Source organism: Podarcis filfolensis (genome assembly GCF_964270895.1).
Source record: "Podarcis filfolensis genome assembly, chromosome: 7".
Classification (NCBI taxonomy): domain Eukaryota; kingdom Metazoa; phylum Chordata; class Lepidosauria; order Squamata; family Lacertidae; genus Podarcis; species Podarcis filfolensis.
Genome location: NC_139603.1, coordinates 47,605,602 through 47,626,785, shown reverse-complemented (window position 1 = coordinate 47,626,785; position 21,184 = coordinate 47,605,602). Strand labels below are relative to the sequence as shown.

The following is a 21,184-nucleotide window of genomic DNA, read 5'->3' as shown; positions in this document are numbered from 1 at the left end:
GTCCTGGGGAGATTTGGTCTGTGCTGCCTCCCTCTTTCAGCCCAGTGGTCTTGACATGCTGGCCTCCCTCAGTCATCCTTCTCCGCCCCATCTAGGACGCTGTCACGCGTCCCTCAGATTGGTGCTGCCAGCAGCAATCGTCTAGGATTCCCTTCTTCAAAAATCTGTTGTAAATACTCATATCTTTCTTTCCTTCCTTGCCCCCCCTCCACCTCATTTCGTTCTCGCACTGCTACTGTTGCTAGCATCCCCATCCAATTCACGTAGACCTTCTCAGTCATATTGACAGTTGACCTATACTATCATAACAGGACTTGCCCTTCCACAGCCCACCCCCCATCACTAAATTTCTTCCACCTCAGCAACTGTAGGTGGAAATCCAACGCAGCTCCTTGTAGTTTTTGTGTGTGCCCTTTTGCTGTGAAGAGAAAGGCTACTACTCGATCTCTCTGCTACTGGAGGTAATAAAATACAAAAGGTTGACAAAAGAGCTAGAGTTTCTCTCCTGTCCTAGGCTGAAAGATGTGAGGACACTGGTGGTGGCTTACGTGTCATATTAGGGCATGGGGGTGTGTGTGTGAAGACAGTATCTGAAGTTTTGGAAAGTTGGCCTGTAAACACGGCTGGAATGAGTTTGGGATGTGACTGAATTAATAGGTGACTTACATAAAAGTACTAGGCCTAATTCTGTATGGTAAACCAGGTTTTGCTAGGTTGAAGTCAGTGAAACACATTGGTTGTGAGGGGGCAGTAAGGTCAGCCTGTTTACATAGACAGGCCAGGACAATAGTGATTTGTTTGGCTGGTATAAAAACTCATTCCAAAAGTTTACCTCTCGGAGACCTGATCCAAAGCTTCAAGCAGCATGCACCATCCTATTCACTCCAATTCTCCACGTCTCCCTAGCAGTGTATATTAAACTTGCTTCCCCACATTTGATTTTGACCCATATATAATTTTTGGTTGACTGAAGTTTATACAGTTCATTGATGCTTTAGTCTGACAGCTTGTAAGGAATGAATTTGATGTTCTTCAGCTACCTTTTAAAATGACTTTACAATGAGAGTTCTGTTGATTGTGCATATGTTTATTTCCTGATAGCTTCCCTAAAGAGGATTAATTTACATGCAAGCAAGTTTTTATGGCCAATAAATAAAGTCATCAATTGGTTAAATTTATGGGGAGATGTAGAAAAGAAATTGAGTTGGAAAAAGCACCTCATTATTATACTTGTGAATCTTTGAGAACTGGCTGAGCATGCAAAGTTAACCGATAAATGATGCACAGTTGTACTTACGCCAAAATAGTATATATATATATAACTTTAAAAAAAATTTCCTCGTGGAAACAAAACACTTATTTTCCAAAAGGCTTTTTGGTAAAGAAAATTATTAATTAAAATAAAGATGTAGCTTCAGTTTTCTGTGTGCTCATATAAAATATAGTCTTTGGTCTGTATCAACAGCCTATGAGCAGAGAGAAGTATCCCAATGTCATTGACAGTAAGTATTGACCAAAACAAGCAGTGGCTTATTTAAATGCATAGGTTACACATTCCTATACATTATTCTACTCATTATCCCCTTTAATCATAATGCATGCTAATGTCATCTGAAGTATCATGGTTGATGCAATATTTAGATTGTTGCTACATAAATTAATATTCTTTTCCATTCAGCTGAATATTTTTTCTTTGTTATTGTCCATTTTTGAGCTGGCTGGCCTTATTCAAAGGAAAATATGACTTTGGAGTACTGAGGCAGTTGAGAGCTTAAGTATTTTGCTTTCAGCACTTAAAAAAACAAACAAATCACATGCATCTTTGTTTTCAATTAGGAAGGTGCAGATTTGAGCTGAATCATAAATATTTGGTACAGTTTAATAATGTTAGTGTGGTTCTAATTTAGAGCCCAATCTGCTAGCCATGTCTACTCAGGAGTAAGTTATATTTCTTTTAATGGGACTTCCAATTAATTGTGCTTATGTTCCTAGCCTTACATCACAAGGTTAACGAAGTCTGCTCAGAAGTAAGTTAATTCAGTGGGGTTTATACCAGGAAAGTTGGATTAGTGTTGCAGCCTAAGATAGTTTTCTTACTGTAAAATGAATAATGGCCAAATCATTTAGAAATAAACAAGAACTATAGCTAAAAATGCAGTTACAAACTTTTCAGCGGCAAACCAGTCATGTGAGATACATTGTAAAAAGCTACCATAATCAATGAGTGTTGACTGTGAATCAACAAAAACTATTAAGTAAACATTAATAGTGCCAAAAAAAGTGTTAGGATAGGGGTGCTAATCTGTAGTCTACAAATTAAATTTGGATCAGTGTCTGGCTTAAGTAAAATTATCATGAAATAAAGGTCCTGAGGCTCCCGTCTATTTGTTTAATGGAAGGGGGGAAAGAGGCTTTTTTGTACTATTGACACTTCTGTTAGCCTGATTTGAAACTTGCATTCCAGGGTAGTGGTGACATTAGGCAGGTATATTATCAAAATGGCAATTTGGTTTGGAATATTACTAATAGTAAGTAAATTACAGTCAAGCTATGGATTTTACAAACTTCATGTTCTTGCTCTTTGTAAAATGTATTTATTTAAAATAAACCTGTTCTTCATCACGATTATTGGCTGGGGAGAATGGCGAGTGGGGCGGGATATGGTGGCTGTTGAACTTGTGTTTAATTACTTTAATAGCACCATTTAGCAGAATTCTATACAAGCGTAATGTGTTGTGTGTGGCTTGTTGTGAAAATCTCTGAGAAGTATAACTGTACACCGTGGCTACCATTTCCCAATGAAAAACTTAGAAGTATGCAAATGAATTGTGAAAGAATGTATTCAAGTGTATCTAGATGTTGGGGTGAGAGCATTATTTATTCACTAATGCTTTAAAGCATTATATATTTTTTGGAATTTAAAAGCCAGAACCTACAGGTTGCTTTTGACATGGGATTTGACAACCTTGACCTGTGCTTTTTCTCCATTCCCTCCCCCTTCCCCACCCTCCTAGTCATATATCCCATTTCTTCAGGGAACTCTTCACTATACAGTTCTTACCTGAAGAAAACCTAGCATTAAATATTGTTGTCCAAGTGTCGTATCCTTCCTGCCACTTTCATACTTGGTAACCAAAGGTCAAGATAGGCCTTTCTGCATGTATGAAATTCTTCCTAGGATTTCCTAAGCAATGGAGGCAAGGAAGAAGGAATACTTCCAAGTGCTTAATGCCACCATTGGAAAGGATTAGCTTTCCTATAATTCAATGGCCTGTGTTACCGACCTATTTTTCTTGTTTGCTTTTTTCTTGCGTCTTTTGAAATTATACATTTTTTAAAATTATATGTCCACTTATACATCCAAATTGATCCTCCTTGCTGGATGGGGGAAAGATACCCCAAAATGTACATGCATTCTAAAAGGTACTTCTTTTGAAAGTAAATTCCATTGAGTACGATGGAACTTTTAAAGCAAGTATCATTTCCAAATAAGTATGTTTAGGATAGAGATGTAAATATGTTTATACACTGCCATAATTTTTGAACCAAAATAAGGTTCTGTTTATTACACCAGTTACTTGTGGAGGGATAACCACTGGAAATTGTAGATGTAAAATTAGCCATAACGAGGATATTGACATGATTTGAGACTTAAATGTTTCTATTACTTAAACATTTCCCCTAGTGCAGTATGTGTTTCATTGTACTGTTATGCAGACACAGTTTCATAAGGCTTTATTAATTTTATGTTTCTTGATGAAGGACACAGTGTATTTTACTCCATGTACTACATTTAACATGCCTAAAGCATGCATTTATTTAGCAATATTGAAAATACTACGTAGTAAGGCCCTGAATTGTACTGTTTGAGAAAATTCAGCCATATTTTTACTTCTGAATTGTTGGAAATGTTGAAAAACATATTTTCTATTTCCAATTATATATTTAGACATATTGTTTCATTCTTACACATTCTAGAGAGCCAAAATAGAATTTTGCATAGAAAAGCGCAGAAGTGAGAACTCTAATTTAGGAATAGTAACTCAGAAGGGAGATTGACATTCAAAGAATAGACCATACTGACTAGATATTAAAAGACATTAGATTACTTGACTCATAATATAATCTAAGGAATTCCATATAGACAAAAATAGTAATTACTGTTGGTAGTATCCCTGAAACCTGCCCATCCCCAATCTCATACTGTTGTTCTAAATGACTTTATCTGAAATGACCAATTTCTGAGCACTATAGCATTATATTCTTAAAAGTGAGGGGACAAAAATTCATAAAATTCCAATTGGCCTGTAAACCAAAAACATCTGTGCTGAAGCAGATTGCTGCTTTTTTGTGTATCTAGCCAGAATTGGGCAAAATTGAGAATAGTCAACATGAAAGCGTACAGACACATGTACAAAGCAAAATTACATATTAGAACTGTCTTACAATATTCTTTAAATTCAGGCAACTATATAGTAGTTCCCTTTTCATGTGCTGTCGGTTTACGCTCTTTCTTTGTTGATGTATCACAACACACATGTTAATCTGCCTTGTCACTATTGATGATTTGTAGCAATCTGAAATTATTAGATTTACTACAGGTATTCCAGACCTCAGTGGTGCACAGAGCATTGTTGCTGCAGCAACTGCCTTTGGCTTGTAAGGAAAGTGGGGTAGCATGTTCTGCATGTTCTCCCCAGGCCTGTTCAAATGCTTCCTGTGATATATAACTTTCAACATTTTCAGAGCACAGGTCCACCTTTAACTTAAGCATGCATTTGGGATCAGCTTGTTAATTATTATTCTTTACCATAGATATGTATGGTTGTAGTGCTGCAAGTGTAATTCACCTGAGGTTAGGCTGCAACATGGTCGTAGGTCCCCATCTGCCCACCTGAAGACAAATGATATATTAAGGATGCCAACATAACACTCAAAATAACTAAAAATGTTTAAATTGTTAATATTTTGGCTGAATATTTTGCCCTACCAGCCCCAGTTCCACTTGTATCATAGCCGTTGTTCATGGGACCACACTGGCGGATTTGGTGATTGGATTTGGTTACTAGTATAATAGTTCTGTGCCAGCATAGCTACATGGGTCGCCTTCTTCAGCCATCTCACGGTGCAAGTTTAACACAGCAAGTTGTGGCATTGCATTGGGCTGTTAGTGACTGATTTGAGTGTTGCTGTAGCAGTGTAGTGACCCACATTACTGATAACCCTTTATTTATGTCTGGAAGGAAGTATGAAAATCTTGTCCACGAATTGCTATCTCTTGTGTCAGTATAGCAGGAACTAGAACTTCATGAAAATGGTTGAAGAACAATATATATTTTCCAGTGTTATGAGCTGAGCCTTCTTTTTCATTGGGCCATACAGGCATCTTACAATTAAGAGATTTTGTAACTGCCCCCTGAATTGTTGCTGAATTTGTCTGTACTGCGATATGTCTAATATGTAAAGATAACATTTGCAATGTTGATCCAGGATTTCTTGAATGGCTTTGTGCTTCCCCTTAATTCTTGGGCTGTAAGCTGCAAGTCTTTACAGCTTAATAACATCAGTTCCTCTGTTACAAACTCTGTGCTGTAATGTTGAAATTCAAAGAATAATACTTGACTCCAAAAGTTAGCTTGTTAGTGCTGTCAGTATTAATGTGGCAATAAATGTAAATGGGAAAACTAAGATGATTTTTGGGTTCCATTATACTTTGTGACTTGAGTGATTTTCAGTGTAAATAGCATTATATTGGAATGTTATTTTTAAACTGCAAATGCAGTTTAAATCTCAGCATGATGTATTTCCCCATATGTATTTTGATTTTTTTGTTGTCCCCTGTTGTTTTGTCAAAGGTCAGGATTGGTCCCATTGGGAGGAAAATGTGGTCTTGTGTTTCATTTTTTTGCCTTGGGGTCTACATGCAGCTTAGCAAGAATTATGTATGCCTTATTTGTTCATGTTTTCCTCTGGTTGTGTGCATGTCTGGCGTTTAAATGTACTTAGCAATACTGTCGCTACAAAAAATCTGAAATTCAGGGACTGCAGATTCTTTTAGTTTATCTCCTTAACATAATCAAATGGTGAAGGAAAGTTTTAGGAGACCAATGAGAAAGTTTGACAGAAGATGTGAATCTTAGAAAATTGAGAACAGTTGTAAACTTAAAAACTAAAACACCTCCCTCTAATTTAGGCAGGTCGGGCTCTTAGCATGCATCACAGTTCACCTCAAGTATTAGTAATTATGCTAGTTTAGTAATTATTGGAGATGAAAGAAACTCTGTAAGATGTGAATCCTTCTAAACTTCAGTAGCTTTACTTTGAGCCGGAATAATGATCAAGCAGTAGTTAGCTATATGCCTGGGGATTATGTTGAAGCAAAAGGGGGGGGGGGGGAGAAGACTTGAGCTAAACTTCGAGTATCTTTATTACTATACTTCATAGTTTGCATTTCCATTTAGTATTCCTGCTTTCCAGAGAGAGGACAGAAACTCCATGTTTTGCTCTTATGTTTCGGTATAACAAACAGGGCAAGACATTTTAGACTGATAACATAAAATTTAAACTGTACCACCCTCAGTATTAAATGATGGACAGTTGGGTGCACTTTGGTACCCAAAAATCTGTGACCCGAGGCAGGCTGCATCTCCTTGGCTGGTGGTTGGGGGGGGGGAACTATTTGGGATGTCTGCTGATGCACTCACACACTTGTAGCGCAAAAGGGCATTGAAAAGCCTATTTCTTCATTGTGATAGAAGATGGGATTATTCTAACCGAAATGTAGGCATTATTTTATTTAAATTATTATTATTTGCTGGCATTTGTTTGGCATGCCATGCAAACAAAGTATCAAAGCAAAACACCAAGGTATAATACAAATGAGTAAAATAAATTGAGGCAAAATAAAAAAAGAGAAACGCAACATACAAAGCAAACATTTCCTGAAGAGCTCATCCAACGATACAGTAAAAAGAACAAAACCTAACCCGTACCACAGCAGAGGCTAATGATCTCAAAATCTTAAAACTTGAAAAAATACTAAAGGAAGCAGTCTTTATATCTGGATGGACTGTAGTTCATCTAGGTTGGTATTGACTCCTGACAGTCAACAGTTCAACAGGCAGAGGTCTTTCATATCAGCTCCTATCTGGTTATTTTAAAAGGAGATACAGGGGGTTGAAGCACGCAAAGCATGTACAGTACTGTTATCACAGAGCTGTCCCTTGCAAATAAATATGTTATCCTTATACAGTACTTCTAGGTGTTCCCTTTCCCTTTGAAGAAGGCATTTAATCCAGTGAGCTGCTATTCCTCCCCCCACCTTGGGCATTTATGTGTGTGTGTGTGTGTGTGTGTGTGTGTTTTATTTTTAAAAGTGAAGAAGTGCTGTGGTTTGGAAAATGCATACTTTAGAGTGTGCACAACATATGCAACTACTTTTACCACACTTACTTTAAGTATTTCAATATGGACAATTACCCACTTTTCAAACCTTACATTGCTAACTTTAATGGAGGGTGGTAGAGTTGGTTGACTTTGCTGGCAAATGAATAACAGTTCTGTTGCTGGCATAGTCCAGATTTTAAATAGTGTTTCATTTTAAGTGAATGTAGTTTTTCAGTAGTACTACCTAGACTAATCATCCTTACTACATATATAAACTTTATTCTGATTTTCCCAATATCGGCAGTCTTCAATACACTTCATTTGGGACACAGCAGGAGCCTGCTTTTCAAGGGCACAACAAATGGATAAGAATTCTCTGAAGCAGGTGTATTAAAAGCTCCAGAAAAGCCATTTTAATAAGAATGTCAGCATTGCCACCTAATTTGGATACTCTCATCCTTAAAACTTACATGTCGTCTTAAGTTGTAGAATGTGATTTAGTAGCATAATTATCAGTACAGAATTTGAGTGTCACAACAGTTTGGGTGGTAGTACAGGATTCTCCCAGACCCCAACTGAGCTCTCTTAATTTATTTATTTTCCAGTTTAGAATTATATCTATTGGCTATTCATATCCCTGATGATTTTGCAAATTCTACCCCTCTAAATCTCCTAACACAGAGCATTTATGTACTTTAACATTAAAGTTTCTGCACCTCTGCTTTACCACATGCCAACACTGATGCTAAGTGGGTGGGGAATGTCCTGGTTGTTCATAGGTTAGGTGAATTTACCTGTGTCCGTGTTTGTATTATAAATATTGTATGTGGCAACGTGTTGCTGAAAAGACCTTTCACTCTGCAACAGTTACTTCTATTTTATTTTATTTCTAAAACTGGTCTGTACAAGAATGTTACTTGAACATCCCTTATGCCTTTAGATACATTTTCCAGCTGTAGCCTTTTTATATCTTCTCATTCCTAGATGTCTGTCTCAGTGACGCCCTCTGCCCGCCCAGCCAGGACGTCAGGTCATTCAAATCAGATATGCGCCCCATGTTCCCTCTAAAGATTCTTTTGCACTCTTATGATCAGGGCCCTAAAAATGGGCTAGCTGATCACTGTACGGTTGAGCAATAAGTTTTGCAGCAATTAGGTAGCATGCATGACTCCTTTGCAAGATATTGGCCACATTTGCATGGAATGCTAAGATAAACCAGGTTTGTTCTTGGCTACAGTTTGTGGTTAAGAAGGAAAGAGCTTAATCACAAGCCTGGGTTCAGATGACACAGTAAGCCAGACCTTTGCTTTGCTACTGTGCTGCCTCAGCTAATAGAACCAGGCAGGGGCAAAGTGGGTGTGCATTTCTCTCTGGGAGCCATTGTCAATGCTTTATTTTTAAAACATTTATTAGCAGACGGTATATTTGTATTTTGTTTATTCTTCATATTACCAAGTATTTATTATTATTACTGACACCTGCTATTATTTGCATATTGTATTTTAGTGGGTTTTTATTTTATTTTATTGGCCTTTAGGAGGTGCTCTTATTGGATATTTTTCAGTGAGCATTCCTTCCTTTTGTCTTTGTTACTTTGCCCAGGATCTGAAACATGCTTTGTTAACAACACCTGTCTAAGGAACGGGATAATTTGGTGTCAGAGCGACTGAAATTTGTCAACAGTGTCTCTAACTTGTAGTGTCACTCCTTAATCTTTTTTATGGTTTCTACTGTGATAATAATCATCTTCTGTATTCGTATTTCACATTGCATCCTGACCGCACCTGTTCAAGGACACCAGGATTTAAAAATGCTTCTAACTGTAACTCGTTTTATTTTGGTGGGGTAGGACTGTCATTTTTCTTCTAATGAGTGGAAGATTAGGTATATATATGGATTGAGTTTTGTGATCAGTACGAGAAAATATATATGCATTCGGGTTTAAAGGGGAGAGGATACTCCTTAAATGAGATTGTAGACTAAAGTATGAATGTGAATAGTAAGAGGAAGTAAAGTACAGGAATACCTCAGAGATACTGAGGGTTCAGTTCGGCAATAAAGCAGCTTACACATCCCCCCCCCCCCCGGGCATATAAAAGTTATGTTTACACTATACTGTATTACGTAAGAGTGCCCCCGACTTCTTACCTTTTGTTGTACCTCCTGTTTGGGGGGAAAGCTGGTTTGGTTGAAGATGTGAAGCAGGAAGAGGTTTTGAGTTGGAAGAGGGCCAGTGAGGAAGGGCGTTAAAACCATTCCTCCATTCGTGTTTCTCCAATATGCAGTGTAGTCCTCTATGCTTGCTTTCACGTATAACCCTTATGCTTTAGTACATAGCTAGGTTTTACTCAGAGTAGACCTATTGAAAGTTATGGCCTTAACTGAGTCATGTTCATTAATTGCAGCAGGATTTCTGTAAGTATAAATATCACTCAAAGTTTGCCCTGTAAACCAGGATGCTTCATATGTATTTTCTGTGATTTAGGTGCCACTAATTATACTTTATTTGTCAGTGTCAGGAGAGGAACATCAATGAATCAATAAAATTGCCCTTACTTTTAGCTTGTCAGATGGAGGTGATCAGGACACCAAATGCTGTATTGCTCTGTTAAGAACAGAAGAAGAACCTTGCTAGATCAGGTCCATTTAGTCTAGTATCCTGTTCTCATGGTGGCCAGTCACATGCCTGTGGTAAGCCCACAAGCAACCTTGAACTGCAACAATACTCTCCCCAGCTGTGATTCCCAGCAACTGATCACTATCCCATAGTCATGCTGTACCTCCATAGTCTCATTTTTAAAGCAGTTTTATTTTTAACTTCTTTCCAAATGATTCCTATAATGGAATTTAGCTTTTCCGCAGCTGTCAGATCTTGGTTTCAACATTTTTTTGTTAAGCTGCCCACCACTACCCCAAGATTTCTTACCTGGTTAGCTGTGTGAAATGTGTTCTGTATACAGAGACTGAATGTAAATACCTTAGAACAGCCAACAGGTCTGATTAGGTCCTTCAGACCATTTTGGCCAAACCATGCCCACCTGCTCTGCACCTGACATCATATATGATATCAAGAGTGGGTCAGGAAAAGTTGAGGCTTGGCCAAAGGGAAGTCAAATGTTTGGAAAAGCGGGTCAAAACCCCAACTATCTTCATTCAAACCCTATCTATCAGGATTGCGAAGATTCCAAAGCACAGCACAGACTCCTTGTAACTGAAAATCAGCTGATAGGGACTTATAAGGGAGCCTCCTTGAAGGCAGGTTCCCAGTGCCAATGAGCTGATTAATGCTGGAACTACATCTTACAAGGAGATTGCAACCTCCTTTGCACTTGGAGACAGGTGCCAGTCAGCTGACATCAATAAGATGTCCCGTGATTGAACAATGGATGGGTCTTGCTCATCTGCCAAAGTTGGCCTGTGGATGTGTGTGGAGAATAGGGATCTAGCCCACTGGCTTGATCCAGTTCCCCATCTCTGCACAGGGCTATGATGAGAGAGCAAATGAAGTACATACATGTGGAAATAAAGCTTAGGATCTTTAAACATAAACTCTGCTTTCTGCAGGGATCAGCTGCCCAGTTGCTCTGCCTATTCAGGTATAGTTAGCTGCAAGGGGCCAGAAAACTTTACTTCCTTAGGTCAACTTGGCCTAAGACCCAAGCCAACATGCCTAGAGCGCACTGTTCTCAGGTTGCTGCAGTAATGCCCTCTGTTTTATCAAGCCACATATCCAACCATGAGTCCTGCTGGTGTTTGCTGATGCACGTTTAGAGTCCTTGGTTCACCCATAACTACACTGACCATTGAAAGCTCACAAATTTGCCACTCCTTTCTTAGCTTACTAGAATCTGATTGCGGTAGAATGTAAATGGGTAAAGGAAGAGCCATATACAGTGGCACCTCAGGTTACAGACGCTTCAGGTTACAGACTCTGCTAACCCAGAAATAATATCTCAGGTTAAGAACTGTTTCAGGTTAAGAACGGACCTCCAAAACGAATTAAGTTCTTAACCCGAGGTACCACTGTATGCCAATTTGAGCCCTTTCAAAGAAAGTTATATGTATAAATAAAACAGAGCTGTTAACATGTTTAATAATCGTATTTTCAGTTTATATTCTGCCTTTTTCCCCAAAGGAGCTCAAAGCGGCATACAAGGCTGAGGTTTGCCGTGGTAGTGTTGTATTCTTCCCAAGCCCCATCAAGTGCTGGTTTCCCATTTCTATTACAAGAGCCAAATTGTTTCACATAAATTAACTCCCTCACCATGTTAATTAAAGGCAGTATCATGGCAATAGCAACAAGTCCTGAATTTTCTAAATAATTAAACACACTCCTCTTCCATATAAAACAATGTACATATGCTTAATTAACTCATAGATCTAGCTGAGAAATCCACAATTTGTGATCCACCAATCTGAACACAACTGAAGTGGATCTTATTGTGACCTGACAAGAACTTGACAGGTAGTGAAGTAGCTAAAGCAGAGTGTATTGAGCTACTGATAGGGTGTCATAAGTCGTTGGTGGGCTTTGCTGATCTTAGCTGTGCAGGATTGATAAGATTTTTGACTGTAGGTAATATGAATGAGTTTGCTGTGTGTGCGAATGTGTGAAGAGATTCATTTATGTGTATACTTATTTTGCTGCTGAACAGGTGGTTTTTGAGTTTCCTTATGACAGTGTTTTGATGCTGAAGGTATCTTTTTTTATAAACTGCTTACCTACTTTTCTTGATTAAAGCAGTGCATTTAACAGACAGGTGATGTTTTCCATGTCATGGTCATTTTTCAACCTCAACACATGACGTTTACCAAGATACTTGTGATTTTATTGTAACCAATTAATCCACTTGTCGTTCACTTAAAAGCAAAACAGTTAGTTGCTTGAAATATCTTTAATTGGTTGAAACCCTAATGATAATCAACTTCAGCTTGTGTGGTTCAGTGGATAGAGTATTTTGGGGGAATCCAGAGAACATTAGATGCTAATTAAAATCGAACCCAACTGTGTGCTTAAATTCCATACATCTTAATGGGATTTGAACTTACCTAATTTCCTCTGGGTAGTATCCTGTGAACTTGTTGGTTAGCCTTGGCTACATAACTGGTTTTTAGTCTTGGGGCACATATCTGTTTTCAACAGAATTCCATGAAGTTTCCTCAAGGGATCGGAGTAGTAGCAAGGTCTTCCTGAGGAGTTCTACCATGCCATTTTCAAGGTCAGGATCTTCTCCAGTAACAGCAGCCATGGACTTCTTAGTCTTATCCCAGTAAACTGGGTGAGTCTGTGATAGGATCTCCCCAGCTTGTGGCTGGGCTGGCTGAGTTGCAGACCTCAGTCTTGGAGAAGCAGATTGGGGCCATCTTCAAGGACCAGCCAATTTGCCTGATGTGATCTTAACATAAATAATTGTGAAACCCTTAAAACATGAATAGACACGAACACACTGATTTGAAGTACTACTAAATGTACTAAAGGAATCTAACCAAAAGTATATCCATGGTGCAAAACCTTTAAGCTATCCTTTCAACTATGTTTGCAAGTATAGGTCACTATGCTTCTCATAAAATTACTACTATAAAACAGCCTCATCAGGCTGTGAATATCCATCTCAGAGTTCTTTTCCGGGGGTGGGGTCGGGGATGTTAACCTGATAGTTCACAGTTTAGTTCTTAAGGTAAAGTAATATGTATGAGAGGAGAAATTATGCCTCTAAACTGAATATGGATCAGTTGAAGGGAACTGGCTGATGATGCCACCAAGGGCATCATCAGTAGTAGTAAGTGGAATTAGTAGTAAGTGGAATTGAGCCTTCAAATTGTAATGTTTTTTAAAAAAATATTTATGAAAATATTTATGAGAGTTTGGTGTAATTCCAGCTGTATCTGGTCTTGGTTATTGGCTTTGTTAATTTTCTTGTGTGGTATGAGAGTCGCTCTATATTCAGTTTAGAAATATATAAGACCTTTTAAGTTTTTCTTCTTTTAACACCTTTTTTAAAGAAAAATATTCAGAACCTGATCCAACAGTTTTTTCCTAGTTTGAAGTTGAGTGCAGAGTCTTACATATTCAGCAAACATATTGTGTGAGAGCTGTGTGCGCATTAAATGTACTTGGAGTTTTGAACCAGAACTGGATTTGATTATTCATTAATACAGATATGATCCAGTGCAATTGTATTTTGGCCATTTCTTCCTTGAGTACAGAATAAGAGTATATGTTTTATGTGTCTAGTGGTTAGGTAGGATTAGAGAACAAGTAGCATATAGAGAAGAATTAAATGGCTTGTTTATTGCTTAAGGGTTAAAAGCATTTTAAATTCATTGTCTTAGTCCAGGATGGCAGAAAAGACTGGCAACTCCTTGAACGCTTGCTACTGCCTCAACCACCACCCCTTTACAACTGGCAACTTTTAAAAAATGGGCATTCTGTGTCTGTGTGTATAATTGTTGTCACCTTATGAAGTAGGTTACTACTGTTATGATCTGGACTTCATCTAATCCAGGAAAGCCCCCTGAATTTCTACAGACATGGCTCAGCTGTAACCAAGTCCCTGCTTTTAAAGGCTGGGACTACCCAATAGAGTTGAACACCCCATCCCCAGCGCCCCACTTTATTTCTTTATAGATTATTAACAGGTGGTTACACTGCAAGCCCACACCAATATGAAACACATATTTTGTATCTCATTCAGCATTGCTTGGTCAGACTCTGAGAGAAAACCAACAGCTTTCAAAAGTAGCTTGCTCCTTTGCTCAAGATTTCTAGTTCTGAGTCAAAGAACTCTCAAGACATATGTCCATCTTAAATTGCATTTTTACATATTATTGTGCCTTCAAATCTTTATGTATTCTGATGAAACTTAACAGTATCTGCTCTATTGTCAATTGGTCAGTCCTTTCCTGGATGTCAATACAAGCCATTTTGCTACTAAATCAACTCTACAGTACACAACCACCTTTCAGTGGCGTAGCGTGGGGGGTGCAGGGGGGGCCGGCCGCACCGGGCGCAACATCTGGGGTTAGGGCAAATCCATGGGTTAGGGGGCGCAAATCCACGGGTTAGGGGGCGCAAATTACTTGCCTTGCCCCGGGTGCTGACGACCCACGCTACGCCAGTGCCACCTTTACTTATAACCTTATAAGACCCAAATTGTTGAAATATGCCCTAAACCAAGGGTACCCAACATAGTGCCTCCAGCTGTTGGGACTCCCAAATTCCATTAGCCAAAGCCATCATGGCCAGAGATGATAGGATGTAGCCTAAAAACATGTGGAGAGCATCATATGGGTATCCCTGCCCTACACCTAGAACTAGGGATGTTAACTTTTAAAGCAACCACCATATGGTTAATAGGTAAATTTCTGTCAACGCTAGTTAATGTTAGCTAGTATTGTGACCAAAGTAGCTAAATTTTAGGCATGTTTCAGTCTGCAACAGCGAAGAGAAGGGGCGGTGTAATGTCTGCTCTAAATTCCTAGTCCAGAATTAAGGGATTGGAAAGATTTGGCATGTTCCTGCTTCAGCACTGCTAGTGTGGTCTGCTTTGTTTGGGTCCTTGATCCTGCCGTTAAGCCTCACTTCAAGCTCTGTTTTCAGTGAGTTGCAGGTTTGCATTAATCAAGAACCCTTATTTTAAACAGTGAAATATTCTCATCTCCCATTCAACATCCTGAAAGTGAGGAGAGTTAACATATATTTCCTGTTCTTAAGTGTCTTTCTGAAATGTGTCTTCTCTCTTTGAAGGGTGGAGGGGGTGGGTGGGGGGCAGTCTGTGCCTCTTATTAGCTTTACATGCACAGAGGCAGAGGAGAGAAAATGCATAAAGATACCTCCCGAAATTACTGTAATTTGTAGATGCTAAAATAATGGCATACACATATCACTTCTGTTCTGTCTGGATAGCTCTGTAAATTGTGTATTGATTATGCTAATCAGCCTAGTGTCTCTATTACTTGTCTGCTGATACTACTCAAACATGCAGATTGAACACATTTTTCCCCCTGCAAAGTTGTCATTCTTGTGGGAAAAGACTTGTGTAAGATGGGTGAAAAGACCAAATAACTTCTAATCTTTATGCATAGGAGGGTTTATAAAATAACTATTTATTGAACTGCAGGAAACGCAAAATGCAAGTCACCCCCCTCTCCGCCCCCCAAAAAGAAAGAAAAAAATGAGGACAGTTGTCTTAGGTTAAAACCTTTCCTCCTCTTCTACCTCCCAGCAACTATTGTTGCTGTATTAGGCTTATTTTGTTTCACGTTCCTTAAGGAAACCATTTTAGGAAGGGTACTAAATCAATAGCAATCTATTTTTATGGTTTATTTTGGGATGTGTGGCTTCTCTCTTACTTTGTTTAACAAGCCGAAAATGGCCTCAGTCATTCAGGGCAGTAGGTATCTCTAAAAAAATTATTAACCTGCCTCGTGAAAAAGAAAATAAGACTTTTTTCAATTATCCAAAGCTTTTATTTTTATTATAGTTTGTAGTAGTATAAATACAATAAATCACAGCCTTTGTTCTCTAGGATTTGTTGTAAAGTGTACATTCACATTCTTGCTGTGTTTGTACTTCACCGTCACCCATTACTTCCCTTATTAAGTCTCTAATGCACATTTTTGCCATTGGCCACTACTTTCCTAATGCGGAACAAGGCTGGCTCTCATTTAAGAGACAGCTTAGTGAATTGCAGAGTATGTCGTTATAAAATGAAGGAGGAATAATGAATTTTGTTCCCTGGGCTTTATCAAATTCCTGCTCATGTTTAGAGGCCATCCCATTTTCATAGCTTGCTCCCTGAGGGGCCCTTTCATAGCATGCTCCACAGGAGACCTGTTCAGTCTGCCAGACTATTGCTCTAGCGCTGAAACCGAAAGCGAGAGAAAGAGGTGCACCCTCCTCAAAGCAGGCGCTACTGGGTGCTGAAGAATCCTAGGCCAACACTGTTCCTGGGCTGCGGCAATCTGCTTCAAGTCTATTATTGGCCTTCTCATTCTCACCTGCTACAGTTCAGATTTGGGCACTGGGGCTACTGTACTTCACAGGTATCAGGAGTGATAAAAAAAAAGCATATCTGATCACGACAGAAGAACTCATTCACATTCTGAGTGGCAATTGTGCTTCACTCCTCTACGCAGAAAGAGTAAAGGGAAGGGGGCATCTGAAACATGCAGCGGTGATGGTTCCCTGGCACACGTCTACCATGCGTTCCTGAGCGTTTGAAGCTCTTCTCCCCTTCGTGCTGTGTGTGTACATGCACCAGAACTCTGGTCTGTGCATTGACTGTGCCTGTAGTATTGCAAAAGAGAATCAAGGAACGGTGTTGGCTTCTCCCTACAATCCTTTTCCATTGCGATTACTTTATCTGCCTTTGTCTTTCCCAAAGCACGTCTGGTGCAGTATGCCTTTCGTTGCTTCTGTTTCATTAATCCCCAAACTACCTACTTTCCTTCCTTTTCCCCCAACCTTGTTCCGTGTGTTTTGGAAGAGATAATTGCCTGTTCTGTGCCCTGAAGGACACCATCTACATTTCAGCACTAAGCCAACATTGAGTAGTGGTGGCAGTAGCAGCACTATCACAATAACATTTTGCAAACTTCTTTTTTTCATTGAGATTGAAGAAACACTGCTAAAGGAAACTTACCTTAAGGATGATGCAGTGTGTTTTGTGTTTTGATAGGACTAATTCTGCTTTACTTATTTATTATTTGCTTAGTGCTGAAATGCTTTCATATGATTAATCTTGTAAGATAAGGCATGAGAAATTGAAACAACAGCAACCAGTACTAAACAGTGAGCACAAAATTCATTTTACAAAGGCCACTAACTTTGTGGTGGTCTTAATGAGCGAGGTGGCAGAACAGCAGGGCATGTGCTTGCTCCATTCACAGAAAAGTGTGCCAGGCCATGAAGTGACTACTCAAAAGTAGAAAAAACAGCAACTGCAACACATGACCCAGGGTATGTGTCTCCCCACTAACCCCATGCCAACATATAAAAGATGCTCTACTGGTAACACCTCTAAGATCACAGTGCATTGCATATTCTTGCAGATTATAAACCTTTGCTGTAAGACCTTCAGAAAACTGGATGGAATTCTTCCTGTGTCAAAGAAGAGAGCAAACTACAATTCTTTTGTTTTGGATGGAAAGTGGGGGGGATTATTTAGCACGCAGCTGACTTCCATCTTGTGTGCAGTGAAACACATTGGAATTCTAAAGCCATTTTTTGGCTTCAGGCAGACTTATGGCATTATGGTATGATGGATGAAGGCCTATCACTCTGCAGCCTTTGGTGTGGTTGATTAGCAGGTGCTAGTGATTAGTTGACTGTTGTGGACTGAATTACTTATAGACATTCTGTTTCATTGTTTAGCAGTGTTGGCCAGTGCTGGCAGTATTTGGATTTCATTGGGGCACTCTCTTTCTCTCTCTGTTTATTTAGCAAAATTGTGTCTTTTGTCTCCAAAGTTGTTCAAGGCGGCTGTTAACTATTGCTCCAGTGCAGCCAAGTATTAAGTGTATTGTATTGTTTGTTTGTTTACCGAGGGAACTGAGAAAACTGATTATAGTCCACACTTAACAGTTTTTAAAATGTGTTTCCTGAAGGACACACAAACAGTAATAGAAGAACAGTAGTCCCTCTCATACCATTTTTCTGTATCTGTGTATGCATGCAATACAGTGTGAGTGCCTTTCTAGCCAGGTGCGCTGTGCAGTTCTAAGTTCAAAAGGGAACAATGAATAACAGAGGTGTTGGTGTTGTTGCCTTTGAAACTTATAGTTCTGCTGTCGGCTCATGTTGCCCCCACATTTTCCCTTGATCTATCTTTAGGAATCAGTTCTTCTAGCCCACTGCCTTTCACTGGTTTAATTGTTACTCATTTTGAGGAGGACATAACCATTTTAGGAAGATGCACTGAAGCATATAAACACAAGGATGAAATCAGCACAACATACCTGTAGCAGCTAGCCATATTTTGGCAACGCTTGGTGCTCTGTTCCTGAGGGTTAGCTTCAGTAACTTTCCAACAGCCAAATTTGGAAGTACGGACAAAGGTTAACAAGATCTTAACAATTGCTACCTAACCCACATCCGTCACCTCAGGCAGGATGCGAAAACCACAGCAGCTATTATTTAAAAATTGTGGCGTTGTCAAGCTAACTGCTAAGCTCATTTTTGCAGTTTGGGCCTTTTGAAGAGGTTTTATATCAAACATTGTGGCATTATCTTTTGGGGGATTTTTCAAAATGATCACGTAGGATAATGTCTGAACAGACATCTTGGCCAAACTTCGTATCTACTTAATAAGAGAGATTTCCCATCACCTTATATGTTGAACCTTATATTTGTTGCAAACAATAGAAATCAGAACAGCAGTATAGTTTGATTCTACAATTCCTTGTAGAATATAAACAAAAGTTTGCTTTGTTCATTTATTTTAGAAAACCATAAAGAACAGAACCTTTGACAAAAAGGAGAATGACACTCTGAGAAATGCTGTCTCACTAGTAATATACTAACTCTTAGGTCTGATTTGGAGATAACAAATCATGCTTTTAACAGAACGACCAAGTGTGAGCCTCATATTCTCCTGCTTCTCCTTTGCCTTCATTCATGCCTTAAGTTAGGCCAGTTGTGAGCCAACATTGGACCCTCCAGATGCTGCCAGACTACAGCTTTGGCCAGCATGGCCAGTGGCCAGGAATGATGCCCAGCAATACATGGAACTACCGTATTCTTTGCACCATAAGACGCACCAGACCAAAAGACGCACCTAGTTTTTGGAGGAGGAAAAGAAGGAAAAAATATTCTGAATTCCAGAAGCCAGAACAGCAAGAGGGACCTGGCTTCTGGGATAGCCTCTTGCTCTCCTGTCTTATGGGATAGCTGTGTGCAGCCTCTCCCGGGTAGGGGGTTGAAGGCTCCCCCTGCCCGGAAGAGGCTGTGCGTGGCTAAGGCAGAAGCCAGGAGAGCAAGCGGGATCACTTGCTATCCTGGCTTATGGGATAGCCGCTCAAAGCCTCTTGAGGACAGCGGGAGGAAGGCTGCCCCAAGAGCCGCGCTCCCTTTAAAGAGAGTGCAGAGGGCTTTTCCCCAAGGAGGGAAAAGGGCTGCCCTTCCACACAGCTCTTTAAAGGGAGCGCTGAGCAGAGCCTCCCGCCTGCATTCGCTCCATAAGACGCACACACATTTCCCCTTACTTTTTAGGAGGGGAAAAGTGTGTCTTATAGAGCGAAAAATATGGTACATTGCCTGCCCCTCAGGTAGACACATTTGAAGCTTTCAGGCATAGTTTGTAACAGTCCATAGTTTTTCATTCCATTCAAAACCATACTTGGGTGAAATAGGAAACTGCTTTGTTACAAATTGTGATGACTGAAAACTTTAAATTCCCTTCCCCCTGTTCTCAAAGAAGTGATGGGGAGGCAAACGTGCAGAAGCACTGGGCTCATAGCTCCTCACTCTCATAACAGTAAACCATGGTCTGTCAGTATGTCTGAGTTGAGCCTCACAGTGCCTACTGGCCAAAAACCCAACAGCTTCCACACATTTGGCCCAGTAGCTACTACAAAACATTTTGCAGAACAGCAACAACTGTTGTCCCTGTTTCATCATCACAGTGTGGATCAAGAAAGAGTTAAAATAAGTAATTAGTTGTGCCCAGGAGCCACCAGTGGGAGAGAAGTAGAAGCAAAGTGAATTTTGGATCCTGCTGAACTTCAGAATATTTACTCTGTTGGAATAAAATGGGCTAAATTCTCTTCTAAGTGGGACTGCTCCAAGCATGCCAAAAATATCACCACTCTTCTTGACAAACTCACAGCATTTATTTTTTGAATGCTCTTATTAGAGCTTCCCACCGCTTGAGTCTAATTTTGTGTATCGTGAAGGGAGGAACTCCCAGGGCAAGGAAGGCTTCTGTGCGTCATCCCAGTTTGAAGCAACCTAGGCTCAGGGGGAGGTTTCCCTCACCTGCATCTCTGGGAAGGGACCCCTAAGTTGAAGAGAGCTCCACTAGGTTCTGAACGTCACAGGCTGCTCCATTTCTCTTGATCTTGCTATGATGGAGTCTAGACAGTTTAATCCACCATAGTGGAACCCTTCACCCGCCTTTTCTGCACTTCCTCCAGATCTCTTGGATAGGCAAAGAGATTTGGGAAGTTTTGAATGACTTGCTAGACTGCCCAGCCCTTTCAGAAAGGGTAACAGGAAATGGCTAACACAGAGATTGACTGTGCCTGCACTACTCACTTGCTATGGGGAGACCTCACCCCCGAACAATCTGAGTTCTTTTCCATCTTTTTTTCCCGTGGTACTCTCAACTTCTGCTCTTTGTGATGCTCCTTTTAACATTTCTCAAAATGATGGGGCGGATGAGGATGGGTGTAGTGGATGGGGATGGGTTCAGAGAGCTTGCAGCTGTCTTTCCTCCAGCATGGCAATCCTATGGCTGTGGCAGGCAGCGACAACCCCAAAATATTTGAACAGAAGCTACCCAGGCCAAAAGTGTGTGCATGTGTGCATGTGCACATGCATGCTTATGCAATGGGACTGAAATAAATGGGATTTCTCTGCCCCAGGTTGAAGTGGGATCCTGGGAGTTAGAATGGCAAGGACAGGAACTCCCTGGCTAAATCTTCTTAATTATATTTTACAAAGCTCTACATCTTGGCTGGGGAACCTTTTCCAGCACAAGGGCTGTGTTCCCACATGGAGAACCTTCTGGGGCTGCCTGCCAGTGCTGGGCTGGACCAGAGGCAAAAGTGGACAGAATGATGGATGTTACTCTTACCT

The 21,184-nt window shown here is 39.9% G+C and overlaps 1 protein-coding gene across 23 annotated transcripts in view; it reads left to right on the top strand.

The window, feature by feature from the left end:
* The window catches only part of ZNF521 (zinc finger protein 521), a 283,782-nt gene that overhangs the window by 2,983 nt on the left and 259,615 nt on the right, over positions 1–21,184 (top strand). Inside the window, exon 1 of one of the 23 annotated variants that reach the window (XM_083622866.1) lies at positions 1,471–1,502. The exons of the other annotated variants lie outside the window; for them this stretch is intronic. The gene's annotated coding sequence lies outside the window, so the exon portion shown is untranslated. Of the gene's footprint in view, positions 1–1,470; positions 1,503–21,184 lie in introns of those variants that run through there. 23 annotated transcript variants of the gene reach the window in all.